General features: G+C 40.9%; 1 pseudogene; it reads left to right on the top strand.

Annotated features, from left to right (window-relative positions):
- The first annotated feature begins 1369 nt into the window (after positions 1–1369).
- On the top strand, positions 1370–2709 carry LOC124236941 (acyl-CoA (8-3)-desaturase-like; annotated as a pseudogene).
- The last annotated feature ends 16388 nt before the right edge of the window (positions 2710–19097 follow it).

The raw sequence follows: 19097 nt of genomic DNA, 5'->3' as shown, positions 1-19097 counted from the left end.
TTTCTTTTTTTCTTTAATAATCCTCAATTTCTAATAATCTAATCAATTTAAAAAATTTGTTCCTGGGGCTGGCCCGGCAGTGCAGTGGTTGAATTCATAGGTTCTGCTTCTTGGTGGCCCAGGGTTAGCCAGTTCAGATCCCTGGTGTGGACATGGCACCGCTTGGCATGCCATGCTGTGTAGGCTTCCCACATATAAAGTAGAGGAAGATGGGCAGAGATGTTAGCTCAGGGCCAGTCTTCCTCAGCAAAAAGAGGAGGGTTGGCAGCAGTTAGCTCAGGGCTAATCTTCCTCAAACAAACAAAAAAATTTGTTCCTGCTTTTTTTCCTGTTGGGTCTCACAGATAGTGTGCTTTGTTACTTGTATGCTTAGCGATCGTCTACAGTGAGCTACTCATTTTCCATGAAAAATTATTTGTGAGAATTCTTTGAGACTAGGGTGAATTTCTGTTGGTTTGGAGAAAAGTTTTTTAGCTTTTGGCAAGAAATTTTAAACTCCAATATTTCATTGAATATAAGATGTTGTTGATAGTAGGATGCATTTTGATTTTACAGATGTTTAAATGTGAAAAAAGTAATTACATCGTCGAATCAATGAAATTCAATAAATTTATGGCTTGAAGTTTTACAGACAATGTAAAATATATGAGTTTGGCCTCCAAATCCATGCTGGCTTGAGGTTACAACTTCCCAATGGAATTTCCCATCCCCCACCCTACCCCGCCCCCTCTCAAAACCAAGGCTAAATTCCTACAGTCCTGGGGATTGTGTAGGGATTTTCTCCTTTTCCATCCTCCTAAAGAGGGTGTATGGGGCCAGCCCAGTGATGCAGCTGTTAAGTGTGCACGTTCCACTTCCATGGCCAGGGGTTCACTGGTTCGGATCCCGGTGCGGACATGGCACTGCTTGGCAAGACATGCTGTAGTAGGCGTTCCACATATAAAGTAGAGGAAGATGGGCATGGATGTTAGCCCAGGGCCAGTCTTCCTCGGAAAAAAGAGGAAGATTGGCAGCAGTTAACTCAGGGCTAATCTTCCTCAAAAAACAAAAAAGAGAGGGTATATAACATTCCGGGCCCAGTTTGGTAGGGATCTCCCATCAGACTCTCCAACTTCGGAGAACTTTTACCTAGCAGACAACTGAGCTGTAATTCAAGATTGGAATTGCCTCCCGACTTCCTGAAAAAAAAATGCTAAAAATAAATAAATAAATCATGACGGTAGAGAGAACAAAAGGATCATGAGCAGACCAGTGGTTTTAAAACATTTTTGGAAGATGGAGAATAAAAGCAAGGGTATTTACTGATTTAAAAAAACAAAAACACAAAACATGCCCATCACCCTGCCGGCCTCCGAGCGCGCACCTGACAGCTCCTGCCCCGCCGGCACTTGGCGTCGCCAGGCCCCATGGCCCCCGACCTGGTGACTGCCAAGACCCCAGCCCAGGGACCGAGCCCGCACTACTTCGCCTGGGACCGGGGGGCGCAGCTCTCCAGTGGGGAGGGCTGGTGATGGAGCGGAAGGTCTGCAAAATGAGTGAGTTCAGCCGCAGGACCAGGGGGTCTCCCTGGTCATCAGCCATTACACAGGGCGGGATGCCACGGATCCCTCTGCAGCCTTCCACACCTCAACAAGGGCCTTGTGAGGAAGTATATGAGCTGTCTCCTGAGTGAAGAGCTGTCTCTGGAACAGCCCAGCTTTGAGCCCACTAAGAGTAAAAAGCTGACCGCTGATTTCCTGCAGCTGCGGACCGCGATAGAGCGTGAGGGGGCTCTTGAAGGCCAACCACTTCTTCTTCCTGCTGTACTTGCTGCACCCCCTGCGGGTGGATGTTGCTACCTGGCTCATTCTTTGGGTCTTTGGGATGTCCTTCATGTCCTTCCTTCTCTATAAGGTATTGCTCAGTGCAGTCAGGCCCAGTCGGTCAGCTGTCCTTCTTCAGCACCTCTACGTGGAACCACCTGCTACTTCATTTCCTCATTGGCCACCTGAAGGGGCCCCTGCCTGTTAGTGGGACCACATGCACTTCCACCACCATGCCAAGCCCAGCTGCTTCCACTAGAAGGCAGACATCAACATGAACCCCTTCTTTGCCTTGGGGAAGATCCTCTCTGTGGAGCTTGGGAAACAAAAGAAAAAGCACACGCCATACAAACACCAGGACAAATGCTTCTTCCTGCTTGGGCCTCCAGCCTTGCTGCCTCTCTGCTTCCAGTGGGATATTTTCTATTTTGTTTTCAGTGGACGACGCGGATGGACTTGACCTGGATGATCACCTTCTCCACCTGCATCTTCCTTGCTTATGTGTCATTATTGGGACTGAAGGCCTTCCTGGACCTTTTCTTCATGGTCAGATTCCTAGAAAGCAACTGATTTGTGTGGGTGACACAAATGAACCACGTCCCCATGTACATTGATCACAACCGGAACATGGAGTGGGTCTCCACCCAGCTCCAGGCAACACGCAACATCCACAAGTCTGCTTTCAGTGACTGGTTCACTAGATATCTCAACTTCCAGACTGAGTAGTGTTTTTTTTCCCACAATGCCTCACCACAGTTACCACAAAGTGATTCCCCTGGTGCAGTCCCTGTGTGCCAAGCATGGCAGAGACTACTAGTCCAAGCCCCTGCTCTCAGCCTTTGCCGACACTGTCCACTCAGTGAAGGAGTCTGGGCAGCCTTGGCTAGATGCTTATCTTCATCAGTAACAAAAGTCCCTCCTCTGAAAGGGGAGCCTATGAGCAAAGCAGAGTGGAGCTTGAGGGCCAATGCCACTACAATTCTAATATTGAGAGGGGGTGGGTTTGGGGAGAAAAAGGCCCTCAGACCCCTCAGTTTATCTTCTAGGCACAGATCTAACTCCCAAAGAGGGGTGGAGGAATATATAAGCCCTGGTAGGAAGGATGGAACTATTGGGAAAAGGATGTGAGTGTTTTGTTGTTTCCTTTTTCTCATTTGGCAGATGCAGATGACTGGTGAGCAAAGGAGGGAGCCAGGAGGTTGTCAGAAGAATAAGGAGGATCTACTGGGGTGAGCTCGTCTCACTGGTTCACTTCCCAGTGCGTTTTCCACCCTGCTTGCAAACCTCAGGGGTTTGCAGACTAGAGGGAGATAAAGCACCTGACCCTTTTGAGCAAGATTTAGAAAGGAAGCGTTAGTACTTGGAATTCTACAGCCTGGTACAACACAGTGCCTGGGAGCTCAGCTCACTCTCTAGGCTTAGGTGTGACCTATGTCTGCCTCAGGCTCCTGGGAGAAGTCATTCTTCCACTTTCAGAAGCAGGCAGGGAAAAGGCCAGGACCTTGGTATTGGAGACATCTGGCCCTGAAGGATCCCAACACTATTGATTTTGGTCTCGTGTTCCATCCAGGGTACCAAGGGAGGTCCTAGGTCTTGCCAAAACAGCTGGTAGAGAGGGTTGCTGACCATGAAAAATCCTTTCAGCATTTGATTCACCTCTTCTAACCACCACCCAAGGAATAAAACACTCCCAGGACAAGAGAGTCCACTGCTTGCTCCACAAGCAAGTGAGCAGATGAGCACAAGTGACTAAGTTGGGAGACCAGTCATGAGGAAAACACTAGTTTCAGTGATAAGGAATATAAGGGCTGTAAAAAATTTTCTCTAACCTAAATTAGACCTTTCTCTGCTGGAAACCAGGTAGGAATTTAGGATAACCTCTTATAAAGCTTATCAGTCTAATACTGAAATATCATTTTTTTAGTCTCCTGGTTTTTAAGAGATAAAAACAGTTTAACCCATCTCTAGAGAGTGAACATAGAAATGTGCCCCAGGAGTCTGGCCTTAACTCCCAGGGCTGGTCATCAGCATTCACATCTTCTTGCCTCCCCACAACCACAGCCTTTCAGTCTGAGTGAGTGGATTATTTCCTCTCTAAGCATATTGACCATTTTGGACACTGGGAGGAGAGAATCTCAAACTAGAAGGAAACAGCAGAGCCCTAGGAGAGTTCACATTTAGTTTTAGGCATAAAATCAGGGAGATGAGGTTCTCAGGCATGTTGAGATGGGCTCGAGGCACTACCTATGGAAAGCCTGTCATAATTATTTAAATATTTGTCAAAACAAAGACAGAAAGATTTTTTAAAAACAGATGTGGAAGAACAAGTTGCACAAGAGTTCGAGTCTTTTCCATTTGGGCAGAACTTAGCTTAAAACAAATAATCAGGGTAGAAAAATTAGAAGCAGAAGTGAAGAGTTCTACTTTCATTGGCTTGCCCACTCCAGAATAGGTGCAGATGGTTCCCCATCCCTCTGTTCCTGCCTCCTAAGGTTTGGGTGTGGTGTCACCAGCCTGTCAAGCATCTGATGTTGGGCCCAGGCTGCCCAATCTGAGCAAACCCAGTGAGATTTATTGAGCCAAGTCCAGGTCCTCAAAGCATCTCAACTACTATGGCCTTTTCTCCACTGCCTAGACCAGTGTGATCTCACATGGCCACAAAGGGACACACCAGTGACAAAAGGCTCAGAATGTTACAATAGTAACACAAATGATCTCAAATCCAAACACTGACAGAGGAGAAAATAGGCTTAGAAAGGAAACCTCACCTCCAGTCACTCAGATTGTGACAGAACTAACTTTTGAAAAACTCCAACTTCTATGTTTATCTTTCCTGCTTTCATCTTCCTACCGCCTGGCTAGAGGCAGTTTCTTTAATTAGGCTCAATATCAGTATCTTTTTTGTGTGCGCCAATTTTATTACCACATCCCAGTGAAGTAAAGCTAAAAAATAAAGTTAATTTTGACCAGAAAAACACAAAAAAACAATAAAAGAGATCTGAAGGCCAAGAATCGAAATACATGTGAGAAGATCAAAGCAAACTACTTGGAGTCCTACAACTTCCTAGCTGGCTTCCCACCTGCTCAGCCTAAAATAAGTCCCGTCAGTTAACGAGCCCTAACCCTTTACTCAGAACTGTTGGGCAGGCTCCCTATTCAGGGGAGAGACAATGCCATAAAATTGAAAAATTATTGAATTTGACACTGAAAGTGGATAAATTTTATGATGTATAAATTATACCTCAATTAAAGCTGTTTTAAAAGGTCAATAGACTGATTAAAAACAAGTGTCAAAGCAAAAATTGTACCAAAGTTAAACAGCCGAGGAAGACTTGAAGGTGGTTGCAGTTGGAGAGGCCAGAGCTCATTCTGAACTCAACTCCGCTAAAGTAAAGAACAAGAGAGCTTTTGAGAGCTTTTAAGAGCTGGGAGGATCATAAGCCATCTGTGTTTGTTAATTGGGCTTATCAAAAGAAAAGTAAGCTTTCTCCTCTATTCAGGATCTCTTGTTTTTTGAACTAAGAAATGCAATGAAAAAAATAAATTACTTTAGGCTAAAATGTAATCACAAAATAATCGGGAATTTCTACTATAAAAACCCTTAGTATCCTTGCTGCTATTAGAAATCTGAGTATTTCTCTTATATTATGCAAGTAGAGGCCAGAGATTATGAACTAGTTTACAATGTGAACATATATCATGTCAGCCTTGAAAATTTGATCAACAATAACACTGAAGGTGACGGTTATCAGAAAACTTGTTTCCCTAGTGGATCGGCCTTACGTGGCCAAGAGATACCAGGACCGTGAATCTAGTTAATAGATGAATGTTGAAGTTCTTAAAAATATTAAGAGTCTGGATGGGATGTTAGATACGACAGAGAAAGACATGAATGATAGAAGTGATACTGGCTCAACACAAGGTTGATATAAGGGAAGCCGTATTGTAGAAAAGAAACCATATTGTAACTTTGAATGACGTCTGATTAACTAAGCTGTAACTGTGGACTTTATGGCCCCTTCCAGCTGCTATAAGTTGATGAATTTTTTGTTTTGAGTTTCTTAAGAATGTGATGACCCCTGAGCATAGAGTCTATGCTGATAGCCATCATCAATGACAACTGAAAGATCAGGGTATAGGGCTTTACTCCAGTCTCTGATGCACATCCAGTAAAACAAAAGACTATCAGGAACTAAGACCAGATGTCTGCCCTGACCTGGAGATCAGATGGATACCCCCACCCACCCCCCGACAAGGTGCCTCCCGCAGTGGGAGACTGGCCCCGTGTATAACTGGCCTGTAGTCTTTGTTCTATAAGATGATTCTTTCTGACATTAGTCAGCCATCTTGCCCCTTGCTAGCAAGCTGTAATAAAAAGTCCTTTCTCTCCTACCACCTTGCCTCTTGACTATTGGCATGTCTTGTGGTAGGCAGATGACCTGACCCGCCTTGGGCGGTAACAGGAGTTCATTGGGGTAGCGGAATCCAGGGTATATCAGGACTATGAATCTAGTTTAAAAGGTCAGAAATGGGGATAAGGGAGGAATTCTTACAGATATCCAAAGAATAACTGAAGCAGAAAAGCAAGAATGGGTTTCCAATTAGTCTCAGGGTTCTGGGACCCAGAGGAGTATAAAAGCAAGAATCAAGGCATGGGGTTCTGTCATTCAGGAACTGCCATTCAAACCCAGGTGAAAATCTAGGCACCTGATGAAAGGGACCAAGGCAAAAAGGAGCACAGTTATGTTCTGAGGCAAAGGCTTTTTTTTTTTTTTTTTTTGAGGAAGATTAGCCCTGAGCTAACACCTGCTGCCAATCCTCCTCTTTTTGCTGAGGAAGACTGGCCCTGAGCTAACATCTGTGCCCATCTTCCTCTACTTCATATGTGGGATGCCTGCCACAGCATGGCTTTTGCCAAGCCGTGACATGTCCACACCCGGGATCGGAACTGGAGAACCCCGGGCGGCCAAAGCAGAACGTGCGCACTTAACCACTGTGCCACCGGGTGGCCCTCAAAGGCTCTTTTTTGCCACCTCGGGCAGCAGGAAGGCCAGACTCTGGGCAGACTGAGTTCATAGATAGGGAGGGATAGGTCTCCCTCACTAGGTAGATAAGCATGCAGCAACAAAAGCAAGAAAATTCCATCAGCCTATATTTCCCATGTGTTTACATGAGGCATTCATTCAAGATGAAAATCAGAATAAAATTTCATATTTCACAAACTGACATATGCGTTAGTAGAGGTTAAAACAATATACGTATTTTAACATCTCAGGAAAACAAATAACCTGAGATAACAGAATATTAAAGATAGAAAGACAAATTCAAACATTCCTTATTCTGGTGATTTTGTAGATTAAATGGATATGCTGAGCTATAAAACTGCTGGAATGGAGCTCCTTAATACTTTTATCAAGAAATGTAGCTTCACTTCTTTCAGCTGAAATGTTTTAAACAAGATTTAGCCTAAGTTAAAGTAATGACCAACTGACTTCACTATATTAAATTTTTTTTAAATCAATCCTTGCCTAGAAAAATGATCTCACACTAACCTCTGATTTGCGGGAATTTCTTTTTAATGAACATACCTAGGCTAATAAGTAAGATCCAACAACACGATTTTTATCATCTTATGTTCAGTGGATTTCTTTGCCGATGTTCTGCCTGTGCTATTTGCTAACAACTTCTTCTAAGACTTAGCCTGCAAGTGGGAATCAGGCAGAAGCATCGACTACAGCTCTTTTCATAATTACTGAAACAATGACACAGAAAAGAAGAAAAAGTGGGCCATATTTCCTGTCTGCTTTGTCATTAGATTTGAGGGAACCAAAGATATTGATTAACCTGTATTTTAATCCTGGCTGCACACTGGAATCACGTCCCTCATCCAAATTCAGTTAATAATTTCAAGGCGTGTTACCTGGACGAGGGAATTTTCCTAAAGTATTCCAGGTGATTCCCCTGTGAAGCCAGGATTGACCACTGGGTTAGGAACCCATTCTTAGGATTCAGAGTTTTGGATTCAAATCTGTGTTCATCCTCCTAAAATTGCTTTGACTTTAAGAAAGTCATTTCATCTATCTAAGTCTGTTTTCTCACCTATAAAAGACATCTACCTCTCAGGGTTGATATAGGGGTTAAATGAGGTCATCTATTTAGGTTCTGGAGCCTAGAGGACTGTAAACTCTCAATAAATGACAGTTGGGTTCTGTTTTTAGGTGGAACCTAAAAAAATATTCGTAATAATATTATTAGTTCACTTTTTGATGATACTGAGTGGGAGTATACAGTGGGAGCTTTCATGAAAGCAACATTGACGTACATCCCCCTGTAGGGGAGGAAAAATATGTTTTTCCTCTATCCTAAGTTCTTGACTGGGACTCCTGCAACCAAAGACAGATTAACAGGAGAAAAGCATACAAATTTATTTAATATGTTTTAGGTGACTCAAGAGCCTTTATAAGGAAATGAAGACCCAAAGAAACAGTTAAACTTGGGTGTTTTTGTGCTAGGTTTGATGAAGACTGGAAAGTTGTGGGAAGATAGGATAGGACAAAGAGTATGAGCTAAGTGTAGTAAACTGGGGGAGACTTAGCAAGCCCTGTTCCTTCTGATTCCTCTCTGTGTCCCTTTATCTTCAGAGATAAGGATGCTCCTTTCTTTCAGATATAGGGAGGGTGCCTCTCATGTGAAGATCTTATGATCCGCTTCAGGGGAAGGTCAGAAAGTCCTTCCCTCCCATGTCATTTCTCAAGTTCCTTCAGTTTACAATAATCAGTATGCCAAGTCACCATATTTGGGATAGTGTGTCCTGAACCCCATCACCCCTAAATAAATTAATATTCTCATTTCAATTGATCTTTTTGGTAAGGATAACTTTACAAGCTAAGGAAGTGGGCAGGAGGTGTCTGAAGAGAAGACAGGAATATTACAATGTATACGTTTATGTATACCGGAATTTCACTATTTATCAAAAGAAAAAAGAACAAAACTAAAGAGACCTAAAGAAGTATTCAATACCTGCCTCCAGAGAAAGAGTATTTGTCACACCAGAGAACATGTTTTCACTTGTCTTTTTTAGTGAAATTTTATCGTTGATCTGGTTATAGTGGATAACTTTAAATATCTTAGAATCCAATAAGATTATTAATACTCTTTCAGATAATTTTGACAAGATCATCAATAAATAAGACGGGAAGAACTGAGACTTCAACTGGCATATCAGAAGGCAAAGTAAAAATTCTACACAGAGACAATAGGCAGCAGATTCCCTTATGCGTTGTTAATGCTCCGAGGATTTTTCTTCATTTTGGCTATCTAGAGAGATTACTACTGTGCCCTGCAAGGCTGAGGTGGAAAAGCAGGTTACAGATGAATTAATGTTCAAATCCCCTAAGAAGACTCTGCAATTTGTATTATCTATGTCAACAAAATACAACAAAGAAACATTCTCTGTAAAGTCTGTGTCTGGACACAAGTCATTAAATATCTCCCATGCTCAGCCATGGCAGATAATGCACATCGTTTGTGCATAGGGCTCTTCTTCTTACACAGCAACGTCATTGCATTGTCTCACTTAATCTCAAAACAAGACCATCATATAGGACAAGAAAATGTTACCCATTTTGTCCCTCTGACAGTTGTGACATTGAAAAAGTCAAGCTAATAACACTTAAACTTGGAATTCTCCTGACTCCCCAGTTTAGCAGTCTTGCCATTGCAGAAACAAGAGTCTGCCATTGAAGAGTTAATAATCTAGGAATAAATCCCAGATTTACCCTCGTTCAGGAAGAATTACCCACCATCACCAAGGTGACTCCATTTTAAACTTGAAAGGGTCTACATTCCCGTGGAACAGACAATTATTTTTCTGTGAACTGTTGGAGAAGTTTCCCGTGTATTCCACAGGAGATCATTATTATGCAAACACTTTGAAAAATACAAACCAAAGCCTTAACGGAAACTTATTACCAGCCCAATTAATACAATAAACTCTATTCCAAAGAATTTTTTTCTTGCTTATGCCTTCTTATTCCATGACTCTGGCAATTTCTGAACCAAAACAGTTATCCTCAGTTTCTTCTTGTAAAAGTCCTTTTAACATACATGGGCAAAGTTAGCAGTTACCAGGGTTAATTTTAAAAGTTAGTTTAAAAAAGAAATAAAAAAACTGACATACTTTGATTTCTTTATTTTATCTAAAAACATCTGCATTTGCCAATATGTTGATATAGAACCAAGGCCTTTTCTTTAAGTTTGAGTATGCTGAGTGAAATTCTAAAATATTTTTGTAGTAACCCATGTGTCCCAGTATGCATTTTATTGAAATAGGGTAAAAACCTAAAGACTCCTACAATAATCAGAGTACAACACCTTTTGGAAATTTAAGACCTTCTCCAATCTTTTGTAGTTGTCTTGCCCATACATAATTCAACAGGATTCTTTTTTATTTCCTTTCAAATAGTTCCTTCACAGAAACAATACTCTATTTTTATCTATATTCCATGTCATTAGTTTGTATAATATTTACTTATAATATATAATTACAAAAATATATACAACTGCCATAAATAGATTTGAGAACCAATAACTCATTCTTGGCAAGAAAATGACCCAACTGGAATAGGAAGAAGCATACAGGCTTGATAAAGTATAATCTACTAGGTATGAGCGTTCAGCATATCCTGGCTATAAATTAGGATATGTCTCCAAGGGGATGGAGAACCTAGAGGATTTCAGTAAGTCAGTGTAACAGGGGTGAATTCAAAGAATAGCAATTCCATTTTATGAATATCTTAACGTCAATTAAATGATCACCTGCCTCTCTTAATTATAAACTCCATGAGGACTGAGCTCCCTAAGAAACTGACACTCGGTTATACACCTCACGAACCAAGCTGAAAGATCTGCACTAATTTTAGTAAAATGTATTTAACAAGTGAAATCGTCAGTAAATCATTCAGGCAGTGAGTCTACATGACTGCAAGGCTGCAGGTTCCCATTTTCAAAATCATTTTACATCTCTGTTTTTAAACCACAAATGATGTCATGTTTAAATATGCTTTAAAATTTATGTAATAATAAGTTCGGACTGTAAGGGAAAGCAGATTGACGCAGATGCAGGTTTGTAAATGATCTGGAAACCTTTTAGGACCATTGCTAAGGGAACCAGCAGTGTGGTGTTTAATGAGTAAGCCGTATCTTTATTTTTAAACTAGTGATAACACACTAACTAAGGAAAAAGAACATTGAAATGAAACTGCAGGGAAGCTGGTGATTGTGGTGATAAAAATCATAAGAGGATTCACACAGAAGAACAAGCTAGTCAACTGTTTCTTCCTCTTTCTATTGTATCAAATGAAAAAGAGTTCTCAGGAAGACAGCAGAAACCTTCCAACAGCTGATCAGGAACGCTGAAACACCTGAGGAGGCCCTGCCTCTGTCAGCTTATGGCCTGGAAGAGTGACTAAGCCATTTGTGGCTGTAAATAGGCAGCAGCTACTAGCTATGCGCCCCAGAAAGATAGGGCTTGAAATCGCGATGCTTTCAGAATGAGTTTGCTTTACTCAAGTCTGGATAGAAGTAGCGTGAGACAAATAAGAGAGACATAACAGGTAGAATTTGATGTTTTCTCAGGATTCTTCAACTACTATTTACATTTCTTTAAATCTTACATTTTATTCTATATCATTTTTTTAAAGTTTATGTTAGTATCAATCATTGATTATTTTAATTAACTGTCCTATTTTCATGGCAAAAATCTGAATGGAAATGTGGGCTCTTCTCTGGATCACAGTTGAAGCTGGGAGCCTGACTTTTCAAAATCGTAGTTGAGCCATGACCATTTTCCAGTCAAAAGATTATCCTAATTCCAGACAAAATTATGAAAGTGAACAGCTTCTGGAGTTGCACATCAAGACAAAAACACGGAAGAAGCATCATGCAGATCTTTTAATGATTTGCTAAAATTTTAACTTTCTATCCACATATTTGGAATTATTTGACTAGTCATATATCAGTTGCAGCTATAATCACAAAGGTTAAATGAGGCAATTAAACAAAAGACGAATGGAACTTGTAATTGCATAACTAATAATAAAAAATGTGAGACAATTTAAGCAACTTTGACATAAGACATACAGTCAACACCTCTATTAATAAAAGAGTCATTGTTAAAACAAGCTGTCACAATCAGCTTTCTTATAGAGGCACAGAGAAGCATCTGACAAAAGAGGTTAAGCATCAAAAATAATACTGAGGGGCCAGCCTGGTGGCATAGTGGTTAAGTTTGTGCACTTTGCTTCAGCGGCCCAGGGTTCATGGGTTTGGATCCCAGGCATGGACCTACACATCACTTATCAAGCCATGCTTTGGCAGTGTCCCACATACAAAGTAGAGGAAGGTTGGCATTGATGTTAGCTTAGCAACAATCTACCTCAAGCAAAAAGAGGAAGATTGGCAACAGATGTTAACTCAGGGCCAATCTTCCTCACCAAAAAAAGAAAAGACCCATTGTATTCTTACTAAAAGAATATCAGCTTTAGCTGGAAATGTAAAATAGGTATCATGAAGAGATTTACAGATGCCTCCATCATGAGGAACTGCATTCCATCCTAAGACATGTCTTCAAAAAGTTCTTCTAGTTTTATTAAACGAAATAATTTCTCATTTAGAACACACTCTTTGATCCTAATTCTGCTTCTTGAATCTAAATGGAATATGCAGACCTTCCAAAACACCCATCTCACATTCACCTCCCTAACCACACAGACACACATACACACACACACACACACGCTTCATCAAATTAAATGCCTCCAATGTCCCCTGAAGTTCTTCTATGGCATGGTACTATCTCCTTCCCAGTCACTCCCTTTAAATATCCTCAACTTATCATGTTTCTCCTAACCTGTGGCACTCAGGCTAAAAGCAGTCAGGAAGCAGTGACCTGACACCCAAAAAAGAGAAGGGCATGCTGCCCTCTTTTTCTGAACTACATTTCTATTATTTTAGCCAAACTTCCAAACTTGTACTAGCTTCTATGACAACCACATCAGACAGATGATTCATATCAAACCTATTGTCAACTAAAATCTCAGTTCTTTGCAAAAGCAAGTTCTGTGCCATGACTCCACCTCTTAGGGTGTGAGGCTATAAGTGCAGGATCTTATTTCCATCTTCAACAAAGTAATCTTATTAGATCTAACACAATATTACAATCTGATAATTTTTAAATGGATCCTGATGCCACTGTGCGCAATAGGCTCACTTTTCTTCCAGGCTACACATTATTTTTTTTAAAGTTTAGAGTATTTATAAATATGCATTAAATACATTAATTTAAAAAAATATATTGTAAAAGAACAAAGACACAGCCACACCTTACAAAAAGAGATTTTTTTTCTTCTTGTTGACAAGAATTTATTAATAGGCATGATACAAATACAGACATTTTATTATTAATCTATCTAGAGATACTGGCATCTAGCTTATATTTCTATAACTAATCCACACATATATCAGAGGTAAGTTGCACAACGTCTTGATAAAGTCAAGATCTTAAGTGTACATGTTTTGTTCTGATCTATTAGTGTAGTTGTCATGTCAAAGAAAATAATGAGGTAAGTGCGTTAATTGGTATTCATGAACCCACAAGTAATTGCCGTTTTCTCTCCAGGGGAGTTTGGATTACGATTAGCGGGATACTGAATACCTGAAATGAAATAGGGAGGGGGTGCTTAGGAATGGAAAGAAAGAAGAGAAAAAGTAAATAGGAGTAACGAAAGGTAATCTCATCTACTTTGCCATTTCACTACGATTAGCTCCATTTTCCTACCCACGTCCATAGGGACAAACAGAATCCTATGCATAAAAGGTGTTCTGTCTTGAAATGCTAACTTCATCTAAAGTTTAGTAAGAATATTAAAATTCTTCATGAATCAATCATTTGTATGAATTGTGAAGATAATTTTTAACAAGGATAATGTCAACAAGTTTTGTTAGCTTCACCAGAATGCATGCACACATACACACATATTCAGATAGTTCTGTTATCTCTAAATGCAAATAACAAAAAAGTTGAGCTAATCTTTTGAGACCTTTAATCAAACAACATGATATATTTTTAATGACAGAGCAATATTCATGTGGTAAAAGTAATAAAGCCTTCAGTTTGAGAGTTTATCTTTCTCTTTTTAAAACCTAAGCCAATAAAAATGAAATAATAAAGAAACAAACTTCTAATGGCCTGTAGATAATGACACCCCCGCTAAGAGACCAGTTTAGTATCCCGCAGTTATAACAGCTGCCATTTGTCAGATAATTGCTTATGTTATTTCCCATCTTTGCATTAAAGGAGAACACTTTATTTGCATTTTTGACCCACTTTGTTTTCATAAGCAAAGTTGGCCTATAAGAATCTTTGAAATACCCCATCCAATTATCTTCAGTAGTTGGAGGAAGGAAAAGAAGTCCAAAGAAACCTCAACAACATAAAAAGAGATTTGTTGCATATATAACAATTTTCCATCTTACCCCTGGAAAAAAATAACTCATCTCCTTCAATGTGCAGGGAAATAATCACCTGCATGCTCTATTCTCTTCTCAAGATTCCACATTCACTTTCAGTTCGCAAATCATTCTGCCCCAAATAATTTGACTCCAAGTAGCTTTGATCTTTACACCTTTTTAAAGATCTTTTGGCCTAGACTTCAGCCCAGTGAAAAATGTGTCAAAGATTCACTCAGTGCATGCAGAACTCAAAGAGAGAGAAGATGCTTTCTGCCTAAGTTTTCAAAATCTCCAATCACGAACACAAATACATGGCACCGTGGCCTATTTCACCTAATACTGGACCCTCCGTTGGCTATAGTTCTATTTGGCCATCTTTTGATGTGATTCTAAGCCAATCCTATGTCAAAGAATAAGTGCAATGGACAATTTAAACAAGTAAGGGAGATTTTATTCAAAACTATTGCAATAGAGATCGAGACTATTGCAATAGGGAAGAGAGATTGAAGTCAGCTCCACAGAAACCAAAGGTGGGAGAGTTTTCAAGCCTGAGTTGAGCTGGTGGAAAAGTACTGGAGGATACGGAGGAGGGGAGAGGGAAGGTTGATCAACGTGATTAGACTGTCCGTGTTTGCTAATTGACACTTATTGAAGTTAGGCTTCTATCCTCCCACAGAGCCTGGAGATAGGTGCTAGGAGCCTTCTCTTTCCTGATGATTATATTTCAAAAGAATGACTTCCAGGTCCTTAAGAAAGGCATTCCTGGTTTGTAAAACTGGCAAGAGGCTTTTAAAAATATTTACATCTTAAAAGGACAGAGAAAGAATTTACAGTTGTGAGTTTTCTGAAGTAAATGCTCTAAGAAAAGAGAAATCAGAGGTCCAGAGTTAGGAAGAAACTCAAAGTTTAGGTTTCTAAAGTCTAAAGTTTAGTCAAGCTGAGTGGAAAACTAGGCCATCTTGCTCACCTATCACAATTAGATGTGCAGAGCTGATCTGCTCTGGAGGCAATCTAAAAGTCAGGAAGTAATGGGCATTTGGGCAATAAGACGACCAAGAGCAGAAAGCTACAATCCATTCTCAATCATCTTCCTCACATCCCTGGCCATCTTTATAGAATACCCACTAAGATCACCTCTTCCTGGAAATCATAGATTTTTTTCTTACCACTTTTTTATTTAATGATTATTATATATTCATTAAATAATGAGAAATGACACCATATTATCAAGGACATCATTTCTCTCACACCCACTAAAATCGCATCCTCGCCAAAGGCAGAAAAATATGACTAAAAAGCTCCCTTTCCCCTGCATTTACTATAGTCTTATAAAGCTCATGCAAAAAGAAACAGACCAATATCTAGCTTTTCCAGAAGGACACAGAAAGGGCTACTAAGAGCTGCCATCTGGGTGTCTGATGCCACTCTAAAGACGCACCATGACCCGTAAAGCCACAAGCCACATACCAGAGAAAGCTATATAAACAGGTAATATTCAGCAGGGTAGTTCTCAGTACTGCCTTCAACTCACTCATATATCAAGCTCACCTCTAATTACCCTATTCCAACCTTTGTTTTATGGCCTGCCCTTCCAGCTAGTGTAGGGGTTCAGAACAAGCCTCCCCAAGATGTGCCACTCTGATAAGTGGATTATATTGAGCTGAAGACAATCAAGCCCCAAAAGGCCCAGGAGGAAACAGTGAACTTCCGCCTTACTGCCTAAAAGAATTTAAAGAGAAGAGACCCGTTCCAGGAAGAACTATTACCATAGACAGCTAAAGTAAAATATGAACTGGATGTGATAGACAGGAAGGAACCTAGCAAGGTCCACTTGATCAAAGTCCCCTCTGTGGCCTAGTGTCTCAGCATGGCCCAACAAACATTTATTTACTAAACATTAGCTCTTTTCATCTTCCTGTGAATTATATTCCCTTCCTTTGAAGTCTCATACTTCTACCTCCTTCTCCTTAGTTTAGGATGATATATGTATATATATCTCATTTTACCTGACTGTGCTTGGAATTTTTCAAGCTTATGTGAATTTCCCATGCACATGTATGAAATTTGACTTTCTCCTGTTAACCTGCCTTATGTCATTTTAATTGTTCAACCAAGCAGGGTTGAATCATAAGAACCAAGAGGGGAAGGGGGGAATTTTCCCCTCCCCATCAGTTTTGATGTGGTCAGCAGGATACACACTGGCTGGCAGGATGCTCTCTTGCTAGAATAACTGTTTTCTCCCCCAGGACTTCTGGAAATGAAGAGATCCTGTGTCACCTGCTGAAAGCCAGCAAGAGGTAAGATTTCTTGCCGCATTAGCTTTTCAGAATCTCTATATGTAGGGTCCAGTAGAAGCAAATGGTAAGAATTTTTTCCTCTCTCTCTTTCTAAATTTAGATTAGCAGGAGAAAATATTTGTCAAGTTAGTTTCTCGGGCGTTAGTGACTGGTAAATTTGGGAGTGTACTCTTGGCTTTATTGATCCATTTCCTCCCAGGGACGGTCACTGTTTTTCTTTGTCTCTGTCCTTTGTGTCATTTGTCATAAGGAGGAAAATCCATAGGGCAGGACACAGGTATAGACCCTATAAGCCTGCCGTCTGAGCTGGCTCCACAGACTGGTGAGGTCATGGTTCTCATCAGGTTGGCATCTGTTTGACAAACTTTGCTGTCGGTTAATGTGCACATGCAGTAAAAACTGTCCCTAAGGGACATCTTGAAAGCCAAAGCCAGAAAGTTGATGGGTACAGGTTGAGCATTTAAGAGCCATTAGGGAGCTCACCAACTCAAGAAAGCTCCCATGATAGGGTAAGTTGGTCACAGAACAGATTAGATTGATACTAGGTCACCCATCAACCTCAAGAAAACTTCCATGCAACAAGGTACACTGTGAAAACAACACACAATCCCCAACCCTGTGGCATATACCTCCTAGGTATTAGTTTGGCTCCAAGAGACCCAAAGCTTAGCTAAAGCTGTTAATATGCATATTAAAAAAATAAAAAGAAAAAGAGGATAAGGTTTTCCCTTTCATCTTGTTCTATGTCCTGAGAGCTTGGCTTTATGACTAGTTATTTCCAGTCTCCACCGTTCTGAAGGTACATTTACCAGGAACACCTTGGTGGTCAGTCAAATAGACTGGAATTCTGAGGCACAAAATCGCAAACAGCACACTTTGTCCAGCTGTATGAGCTGTTAAGGGAATTTGTCATAAGGAATCCCAGTCCATAAGGGGCCTTTGTCATCTCAGCCTTCGTCACTTAGTGCTAGAAGAAGTCCCATTCCAGTAGCACCTGCCCAGTGTCACACATTAGCGGGTCTGTGACTGGAGGCGTCCCATGCTCTCGTGGAAGACCAGAGATGCCATTTTCACTACACTATCTTTCCCACCTGTGTAATAAAGGTCTTTGCTTTCTCTGACTATTTTTGGAAATGATTATTTTGGATCTTGGGTTTCATTATCTGTGCCCTCTCCAAAGATGTCTCTCCCATCCACGGTAAAGATTTGTTCTAAGCCTGGAAAGTTACCTCTGAGTCTTTCCATAAAAAGGCTTACTGGGGTCCTGCCCAGTGGTGCAGCACTTAGGTTCGCATGCTCCACTTCAGCAGCTGGGGTTTGCCGGTTCGGATCCTGGGTGCAGATCTACACACTGCTTATCAAGCCATGCTGTGGCAGGTGTCCCACATATAAAATAGAGGAAGATGGGCACAGATGTTAACTCTGGGCTAATCCTCCCCGGGGTGGGGGAGAAAGGCTTATTGAGGGCTCCCTGGTGGCGTAGTGGTTAAGTTCTCATGCTCCGCTTCAGCAGCCCAGGGCTTGCAGGTTCAGATCCCAGGAGCAGACTTAGCACTGCTTGTCAAGCCACACTGTGGTGGCATCCCACATAAAATAGAGGAAGACTGGCAGAGATCTTAGCTCAGTGACAATCTTCCTCAAGTGAAAAGCACAAGACTGGCAACAGGTGTTAGCTCAGGGACAATCTTCCTTACCAAAAAAATATATATATATTTATTGGATTGAGTCACCATTGGAATAAATATACAAATGGCAATCCTACTCATCAATGGCCAGACTATGGATCTTTTGAATTGGAAAACCTCCATATTTAAAAAATATTTTAGAGAACTGTCATCACAAGTAGCTGCCTTATTGGTATCTAAAGGAGGTTCAAATTGAAAAAAAAAAAAAAGTATAATGGCTAGCCTCAGGGAATCCCTTAATAAAATGAAAGAATAGAAGTCAGACTTAGAACAAACATTAAAAATCAAAACTCAGAAAAATTCCTTTTCCCCTCCATCATATACTCCCCTATATCCACAATTCCCTGTCCCCCCAGAAGATCTTTTGGATCTCTAGGTCCCCTGTCTAAACTGCCCTCTCTCAAAACTCAGCTCCTCCTCTGGTTCCTCAGCCAGTTCCCTTAGATCCTAAAACCCTAAAATCTCCAGAAAACGTCCAGCTGAGTATTTTAACTTTCCTTTCTTTAAAAGACTTGCAGAGGACACTCAAGCTTGACCTCCAAGCTGGGGACTTACAGGTCACTTGTGTAAATGCTGAGAGCCAGGGAGTAAATTTAGCAGAAGCAGCCAAGGAAAGGCAGGAAGGCTCGCTTTGCTGTCGCTTATGACTCCTACTTTCCAGGGCTCTGTAAGCCGGCTCTGCCAGCTTCAGGTGTTTCTATGCAGTGTCCATTGCAGATGTATCCTGGACCCCCCACCGCAGAGAATTCATGTCCCTGGACAGCAGCCGATCTTTTAAATTATAAAACCCTCCTGCCTCCATT

This window comes from Equus quagga, chromosome 3, assembly GCF_021613505.1.
Source record: "Equus quagga isolate Etosha38 chromosome 3, UCLA_HA_Equagga_1.0, whole genome shotgun sequence".
Taxonomy (NCBI): Eukaryota; Metazoa; Chordata; class Mammalia; order Perissodactyla; family Equidae; genus Equus; species Equus quagga.
The sequence above is the reverse complement of the archived record's forward strand: the minus strand, read 5'-3'. Positions and strand labels throughout refer to the sequence as shown.